Below are 9,539 nucleotides of genomic sequence, written 5' to 3'. Positions count from 1 at the left end.
TGAAACATATGTTATTTTGATCTTATAGCCATTGACTGTTAGTTTTACTTTCTCTTTTTATCTTCAGTGTAGGAAGATTAGAATTGCGTTCTTTTTATCTCTGATACTGTTCTGCCCTTTAATTTATTGTAAAATAGGTTTGTAGTTTTAATTTTGTGTTAGAGTAATAAAGCTTTTATTATGAAGATCAAGGTAGGTGTGGGACAGGAAGTTAGCCATTTTGTTAGTTTTTTTTTTCACTCACTCACACTTGAGCAGGTGAATCTGTCACAGTCAGCCTTTTGTTAATGCCATTGACGTCACCATCTGTAAGTTTGCATTTAATATTCAAGAGTAGATTTTATTCAATAAGAATGTGTTCTTTGTTTTAATTCTTTTATACTCATAATAAATGCAGCTATTTTATTTATGTGACAGTTTGCTCTGTCATATGAGTACTTGGGTCACCAGAATAAAATGGAAGTAAAGAACCTGCATCCTGACTCAAGCGCTCATTCTATAGGAGTTAGGCTTATTGCTAATTGTGTTCATATACAATGAGGCGCCCTAACCCACAAGGAACTCAGAATAGCAAAAGATGGTGTGCAGTTTGCTGAACAGCATTAAAGCAGTTATATTAACAGATATGGAGGAAGCACACTTCGAAGGAGCTCGATCAAAAGACATGAAGCGTTTTCAAGATGGAGTGTTGATTAGAAGCAGTAAAAGTGCTGGTTCAAGTTCAAAACGCTCAAGTACCTCACTGACACTCAAGTACGTCACTGGTCAGTGCTGCAGCATCACGTGCCAAAGCCACAGCAGCTTGTGCACGTGTTTCATTCGCCCACAAAAATGATCAGCATTAAAGCTGACAAAGTTAGACTAGAAGCCAACCTTGAAGCTTTTAATCTTGAAAAGAAAGCTGCAGCTGCTATTGCCCAAGCTGAAGTTTTGTAAGCAGCAGATTTAGAGAACAATGAACACTGTAGTTGGAAAAGCCTACTACCAAGCCAAAACAAGAAACGATCCCAGCTTTGCCCTTTCTGGAAGCAGTTCTGTGACAGAAAATCCAATCTCACGTCACATTAATTTCAGAACCCCAGTTTCAGTGCACAGGTCTTGAGTTATACAACAAAGTACCACTAAAAGGTGATGTGGCCAAATATTGCCCCATCCATAAAAAATCTCACAAGTTAAAGAAGTGTCCTGGCTTCAGGCTAAAAACCATAGAAGAATACAAGGCTTACATGAAGGATCAACAAATCTGTTTTCATCTCACTCTTGACTGCAGTCACACTAACATGTGATGAATGTGACATTATCGAGAGTCTTCACCCTGGTCCTCCCCACTGGTCCAACCCACTGGTCCAGCAAGACTGCAAGTCTTGTGATAGATGATGATGGGGAGCCTGAAAAAGAGGACACTAGGCCAGCACCAGTCGTAAATCCTATGTGCACTGAAGTTTGTGGCGACCCCTTCACTTCAAAATCCTGTTAAAAAATCTGTCTAGTGAAGGTTTACTCAGTAGAGCAACCACAAAAAGCTATCAACATATATGCTATGATTTATGACCAGAGCAACAAATCTCTGACCAGGTCAGTTTTTCAACTTATTTAAAATTAAAGCAGACTCATATCCCTACACACTGAAGATGTGTGCTGACTTAGTGTCAACGTCTGACAGGAGAACAAAAGGCTTCCAAAGTGAGGCAGGGAATGACAGAACTAGTTTTCCATTCCCAAGACTGATCGAATGTGATAATTTTCCGGTCAATCGTGATGAAATACCAATGCCAGAGGCTGCTTTCAATCATCTGCACCTAAGGAGTCAGTGAAATTCCGCCATTGGACAACGATGCAGATTATTCACCTGCTTGGTAGGGACATTTTCTGGGTTCACAAAGTGAGACAGCAGATCAATAGTCCAGGCAATGCTCCTTCTGCACAAAAGCTTGACCTCAGATGGGTGTTAATGGGTGGTGTGTTTGGGAAAGGTCCATAACACAGGTTACATAACTGAAAGACAAATGGGAAGAGTCAAGTCCCAACGTTAAAAGGGTGACGTTGTTTTGCTGAAGGATGATTGTACATGTCGCAATGATTGGCCCATGGCTCTCGTGACTGACACTTTCCCAGGCAACAATGGCAAGGTCCGCAGGCTTGAGGTCAAAGTCATCAAGGATGGAACCGCCAAAAAGTTTTCATTTATTATTCAAGAGTAGATTTTATTCAATATCTTAGTTGTTAAGAATGTGATCTTTGTTTTAACTATCTTCCACTCATAATGAAAGCAGCTGTTTATGTTACAGTTTACTCCATGTTGTACAGGTACTTGGGACACCAGAATAAAGCGAAAGTAAAGAACCTGCATCCTGACTCAAGCATTCATTCTATTGGAATTAGGCTTACTGCTAAATTGTGTTAATAAACACACCAGGAGAGTAGAATAGATATGTTCATGCAGGTGGTATCAACTGGGATATTGCTTCCAAAACCCTAATGTTTTCTTCACTCTGGTATTACCGTTTTACTTTTCTTTTACACAGAAAGTAGTCCAGTTAAAGGAAGTGTTTGGTTTCTGTTGTCGCTCCATGCTTGCTTTCTATAAGGCTTTGACAGAAAAATTCAAATTATGTTCACTATGAATCCATTCATAACAAAAGACTGAATGGAGCATGCCAATGTCTGCATGCTACTTGTTGGGTTTTCTCATAAAATAACTGCATAGAATGAATGTGAATAATAATGTGAATGGCCAAAATCTCACTTTTCAAGTTTTTATTTCAAGGTTTCATGAATCCCAAATTTGTTTTTTTTTATGCTAGTAGTTGAGAATAATCTAGTCCAGGATTAGAGTCTAGTTGTTTTAGTTTTGCAATTGGAGCAGTTCCTCCCTTTATTGAAGTTGCACACGTGAGATAAAAGTTTCACAATTCACAAAAATGGTTTAAAATTTTCTGTTGTTAGTTGAGAGTAATCCAGTCCAGTCTATGTGTGGTATTTTTTTTTAACTAGAGTAGATTAAAGTTGTCGGAGATAGTGAAAAATTTGGTGGAGTTGTCCTTTAGCCATTTTCTGAATTGGAAGCTGCAATCAGAAATCAACCTCAGCTTTGTCTCAAAAGACCCTTTTAGTAAGTCCCAGTTACTTTATTAAATGAAGCCGGTATAGCAGAACTAAACAAGGAAACTAAGCACAAAATAGTTTTTTGGGCTTCATCTTCAGACTCAGAGTTTTGATAGTCCTGTTGGCTATGGATTTTGGTATTTTTTTAATGCATGAGTTCTACCATCAGTTTCTTTCTTGAAAGAGACAGGTTATGTAGAGACAGAAGCTTCAAAAATTAAGCAGCTTATTTTTCAGACACCGCAGAGGACCATTCAGAGAAACAAACAACAACGGAATTAACAGAAAAAGCTGCTGAGCCAACCAATTTAAAACAAAACATCTCAGTTCAATTTCCTGTTTAGAATAAAACTTCCCGTTAGTTCAAAAAAATGCATTTCAATGGATTCTAAATATAATTAATGGATTAAGTAAGTTTTACAATTTGTATGAACTAATTATTCATTTATTTCTTATGAGACAAGTTACTGGTTTAAGTCTAAATATTTTACAAGTTATTTGTCCTTCGAAATCTAAATTTTCAATTCAGATTCTTAAAAGTCTTAGGAAATCTGACTTTAAAAGTTTGATTATTTTTTCTACACAATTGGTTGGACTCATATCCAGAAATTAGCCACAAATCTAAACTTGTAATGTTTGAATGTTCAAAATGTTGAGATGCTTGGACAGAAATGATCAAGGTCCACTGGATGATTTTGATATTATTATAAGATCCAAGTTTGAGTTTCAAAATAAATGGAGTGCCACAGAGAAAAGCAAGGTCCTCAACAGCCATCGTTTTTGTTGGAGTCGCATCCAAACACCAGCATTGTATTTTCACAGTGCAAGACACAAATTCCATTCTACTGAAATTAGTGATCATTTTTTATTCATTAATATTAGCAGTTTCTATTTTTCTGAACTAAAAAACTGAATCTTACCAATTTTTACAGCCTAATTTCAAGTAAAAATATACTAATAAAGTTGAATGTAAGTTTTCAGCAGCATATGGCATCTTATTTTAAAAAACAAATTCTTTTATGTTAATTTTATGTAATCTTTTATGTGCTTTTCCTGTTTGCTTTGTGAAGCACTTTGTGATTTTATCTGTTAAAAGTGCCAAGAAAATAAAACTTTACAACATATTTTTCCTCAGTAACTTTTCAATATTGTGGAAATATTTACTTAAAACAAACTCTTACATTTAGCTGATAATTTACCTAGAAGTTAGTTTTGTCTTATTCCAAGTATAAGAAGATATTTGCACAAGAAAACTTGACAAAAAATGCTTTTGTGTTTTTGAAGTTCAAGTTACTTTAAAGAAAATGACATACAAATAAACTTAAAAACAGGTAAAAAAAACAAAAACAAAAAAAAACAGATGTTTCCATTTTTTAAAAGAAATTAATTTAGAAATTGTGAACTAAAAAGGCAACAGACGGACTCATGAGAACAGAAAAGGTAGAAAAAGGAAAAGAAGGAAAACAAGTGAAGACAAAAAAGTGGCAGGAGAAGAAGAAAAGGAGCAGAAATGAGACAGACTGACACAGCAGCGGGGAGTAGAGCGAGTCGTCGTCCTCGTTGCCATGCGAACCCAGGATACCTTTGACCTCCACATCTGGGGTCATGAGTGGGGGCGGGGCCACCTCAGGTAGAAGCTCCTCCCCCGGCTGCTGGCCGGTCGCTTGCAGGCCGCTCAGGTCCAGGGTGTCCGGAACATCGATGCTCACATCTGTCCAGAGAAATTCACTTCATTTCCACCACAAATATAAACTTTTGTTTCATGGTGACGAGATTTTCCTTGTGAAAGTGACACTAAGAAACTATTTTTAATGGTAAACATAAAGAAACCATGAAATATATGTTAAATGAAAGCTAGTAAGAGGGAAGAATAAAAATGCTACCAAGTTAAGGATCTATGAATATTTTACCAGAACTAATGTCTCATTTATGTACATGAACATGTTCCTATGACGTTGTTTTTCCAGTATCAGAGTCCTTAAACTCTGCATTTCCTGTAAGCACTGAAGGCAGAAAGTGTCATCAAGCTTTACGGATGTTGTGAATGCAAAAATAACATCTATTTCCAATCAGTAAATACTCCTGAAGAGAGAGAGACTGGAACAAGTAGGAGTTGCTCAGAAAAGTTAAGCATTCACCAAAGTTTATATTGAGACTTTTTGTTTGTCTCAAACTTTCCAAACTAATCAAAATTCTCATTCTTGATGATTAAAGATGAGGATTTACTCGGTTTTCACAAACAACAAACAGTGTCTTTGCTCACCCAGTTTCTTAGGCACCCAGTCAAGGCCAAAGGTGAACTTCTTAATCTGTATAACCAGGTGATCAGGGAAAGAGGCAAACCGCGTTGTTCTGACAAATGAGATGGCACAGATAAGTTCTTCTGGTTCATCAGAGTTGAGTTATGCACAGGCTGTTTAGTCTCATACTTGGTAGCAGAGGTTTTTGCTTGCACAGCTGAACTCCAGAAGTCTGTGAGCATCTCTGGTTCGCTGAGCGCCGCCATACAAGCCGAGAAGGGGATTTGTGCTCGCACTGTCGGTGCTGATGAGTCCCCCTCCTCACGGCGGCGCTCTGCCTCCTTAAGCTCCTCTGGAAACCAGAACAACAGAAACTTAAAACATGTCGCATTTAGAGCACTCTAAATGCTCACATATGGATGTGATGAATGTATTTAAAAACGAAGATAAAAACATGAAGGTCCATCAGCACCTCACCTGTGTTAGCAGCCTGGTCCATGGAACGGGCAGCTGAACTATGTAATCCACCCGCTGTGTGTACTTGGCTTTTTGTGACTGTTGACAAACTATCTTCTCCTCCACCAGAAACCTGAAGGCTTCAGATGGGTTGGACCCAGAGCGACAGTTCCTCTGTGAAAGAAAAGGGGTTTAATTTAGCTAACTGGTGTCAGATTTTGGTTTTTAGACAGATCAGAGTTGACATGTTTGGTCTGCATTAAGTTTGATTGAATATTCACACCTCCCCAAACAAACAAGACGTTCTAGACAAGCAAACTAAAGTTGGATCAAACGGTCTAAACAGGGATGGTGTGAATGCACACTGTGGGAGGAAGATTGAGAAACTATCTTTACCTCCACCATGTTAATGAAGTGCAATAAAAACTCCTGGCATCCTGTTGTCGATTGGTAGAAAACTCTGGGTGGCCTCGCCCAACGAGCGCTTTAAACATCCGCGGTGCTATCCCAACCTGGTCGCCCTGCAGGAAAAACACAACACAATTTAAACTGGACTGCTTTAGATACTGAATGTTTTATTTCCAATTCCCAAAATGAGCGTTGTAAGACTACGTCTGCTCACTCTGGGTTCAGATGCACCAATATCATCTCCGGGATCTGGAGCAGGTTTGGAGTATTCTCCTGACAACAGGCCGTAACCGAGCTTGGCTCTGAAAATACAAACAAAATAGACATCAATGCATCCAAGATGTGTCATTAAGGAGACTCAGAAAGGCTCATTTATTTTATTTAACCAGGGTAAAAACCCACTGCGATTTAAAATATCTTTTTAACAGAGCCCTGGCCAAGAGAAAGCAACAAATACAGTAGCAGTGACGCATTTCTGGACTTTTGTGATCCTAAATAGCAATATTGATTCATTAATCTATTACAATTTTTTTTTCCAGATTAAATATCAATTTTGGAAACAATCGGTTGAAATTGTTTTGTATTATATTGTTGTTTATTGCTGTGCTGTTTGTTTTACCATACTAAATTCTGTGCTAAATACATAGAATTTAGCATCTGGCTAAATTCTAAATACAATATTGTACATTCATTAATATACACTGTCCCATTTAAATACAATCAATTAAATTTTTAAGTATTTAAATCAATACTGAATCTAGTATGAATTGAATTATGACCCAAACAATAAAAATAGTATTGTTAGTTTCTTATTATCACCCAATCCTAATCTGAAAGGAGAACTTCAAAGGTGAGAAAAATAATTTTGCAGAAAATCAAAAACAGATTGTTTTAAAGTGAACTATCCTCACCAAATCTAGTACGTTTCTGTTTAGTTGATTTCAAAGTCAATGGAAATATGAAAACATGTATCTGATACACAGATTGTAGATTCTGGAAAGTAGTGTTGTGTCTAAGATTTTAGATAATTTATGGAAATATCAGAGTCCGTTTTGAAAATACTTACACTTGAGTTTTGAAGTCCTGGGTCGGGTCACTTGGTGCTTCATCAATGATCTTGTCAATGTTTGAAACGTATCTGTAAGGATAAATAAATAGCATCTTCATTAGTTTTAAAACAATCCTGAATTATTTGATCCTTTTAGTTTCATTAAAGTGATAATTTCATGTCAGTCTACAAAATCATTGAGTCCTTAGAAAGACAGTTTCACTACGATTATAAAAGCAGAAAAAAAGAGATGGCGTTACTGACGTGCTCTGGAAGTCTGGGACGGTGAAGAGCACTTGCATGACGGAGTTGAGGTAGCAGCTGTTTCCCAGGTTCTTCATACCCGTCAGACCGGGTCCAAACAGGGGCTTCAGGGTCGTCCCCGACTCCTGGATGACCTCCCACTCCCCCACTCGCTGGTTTACAGCAATTTCCAACTCGGTCATTGTCCGTTCAGTCTGAAAAGAAACAGTTCAGAGGTGGAAAAACAACACTGGTGAGTCCGGCTGTACGAACAGAGTACGAACCAAGAAGTTCTTAAATCTCAACACTAAGAGCTGCAACACTCGTCCTGCAGCCTGTTTGTGCATCATCATTAGGAAAATGCATGAATATATCATAAAAGCAACATTACGGCGCAGTGAGAGGTAGCTGGCAAAAAAACTAAAAGAAGCAGGGATTCACAAAACATACAGGTGTCAAGAAAAAGAAGCCAAATGAAGATATTTGCTGCTTTAATAGATCATGCTTCTACCATTGGACAAATTTGATATAAAATACGCATAAATTAATGTTTAATGCCAAAACAATATACTATTAAATGCCTCAGACTTGAGAGCAATGCAAACTTCTGTTTTTATTTTTTGAGTGCGCAAGTACATTGTGGACGCCAAAAATGTGCAACATGTGTGCAGTTTTGGACACTCAATATAATAAAAAAAATCATCCATATGCACAAAATATAGTTGATTTAGTATTCAGGATAAAAATCTGATTATATCTGCTGCATTTTAGTTTAGGGCTACAACTAAAGATCATTTTAGTAATTGATTATTCTGATTAATCAAGTAATTATAAAAAAATTTGCATTTTGTGCAAGTTTTTCATTTAACCACTTATGCCATTTATTTATTTTGTTTAGAAAATTTTGCAAAATTAAAAGATGCAAATGAACAATTCACTTTCTCTTTAAAATATAAAATAAACATTTAATTGTCTAAATGAAACAAACAACATTCCTTTACCGAACTTTTGATTATTAGTAAATCGGATGAATCTGCAGCTAAAAAAAATACTTTAACATCAACATGTGAAAAGTTCAGTCTTTTCTGCTTGACTTATCAGTACAGTGTTTACTGATTATTGTTTTGGATTAATCAATTAATAAATGGATACCAAAGTTGCTTAATAGTAATTTTATTTTTTCTTACAGAATTTGAACTAAATTAAAAATAAAAAAAAAACATGCCACAGTTCTGAGTAGAACATATTTACAAAGGTGTTTTTATTTCTTAAATTAAAAATGTATATATTTTTGTACAGTTTTGCTGCTGCTGCTCCAACTATGTTTTTCTTTCTGGAAATTGCCTTTTTTTATACTCAAGTTAACGATTATTCAATTACTAAATTAGTTGATTATTAATTTCAGCTCTACGTCAATTCAAGGTATCAAACAGCTTTAAGAGACTAGAAATAAGAGAAGAAGAAGATCTGTTGGTCGTACAACTCGATCTTCTGCAGTCGATTGTTACAAGCGTACCTTCTCCATGGTCATCATGTTGATGCCGAAGTGAGCTAGATGCTCCGGTAACTTGGAGTCCAGCACCATGTCGTCTTCATCGTATGAATACACATCTGGACAAACAGAACAGGGACGATAACTGAGATCATATGCACACAGAGACTAAACAAGAGCTGAAATGCTGACAGAACTGATCAATAGACTTTATCCATGACTAAATCTATTTTCAGAATCAGTGACATTTGGAATTAGAGCAAAAAAAAAAAAGATCAAAGGGAAACCAGTCACTTAGTGGAGGTCAGGGGACAGAAATTATATTTTACGACTAAATTATTTTAGTCATCAATTATTCTGAAAATTAATTAAGAAGATTTTTTTATGGACACTTTCAGCCCATTTTTCATACAATATCATAAAACAAGTCTTTAATACAATATTATAAATACATAAAAAAATGCAAATAAATAATTCAGCTGATTTTATAAATCAGCATTTTTTTTGCCTAGACTGCTATATTGTAGGTTTCCTTTAGTGAATGTTT

General features: G+C 36.3%; 1 pseudogene; it reads right to left on the bottom strand.

The window, feature by feature from the left end:
• Positions 1 to 1,297: 1,297 nt before the first annotated feature.
• On the bottom strand, positions 1,298 to 9,117 carry LOC129358094 (ubiquitin carboxyl-terminal hydrolase 5-like; annotated as a pseudogene).
• Positions 9,118 to 9,539: the final 422 nt, after the last annotated feature.

The sequence above is a fragment of the Poeciliopsis prolifica genome, unplaced genomic scaffold (assembly GCF_027474105.1).
Source record: "Poeciliopsis prolifica strain line A6 unplaced genomic scaffold, Auburn_PproV2 SCAFFOLD406, whole genome shotgun sequence".
NCBI classification, from domain to species: Eukaryota; Metazoa; Chordata; class Actinopteri; order Cyprinodontiformes; family Poeciliidae; genus Poeciliopsis; species Poeciliopsis prolifica.
Note: the sequence above shows the minus strand (reverse complement) of the source record. Positions and strands in the feature narration are given on the sequence as shown.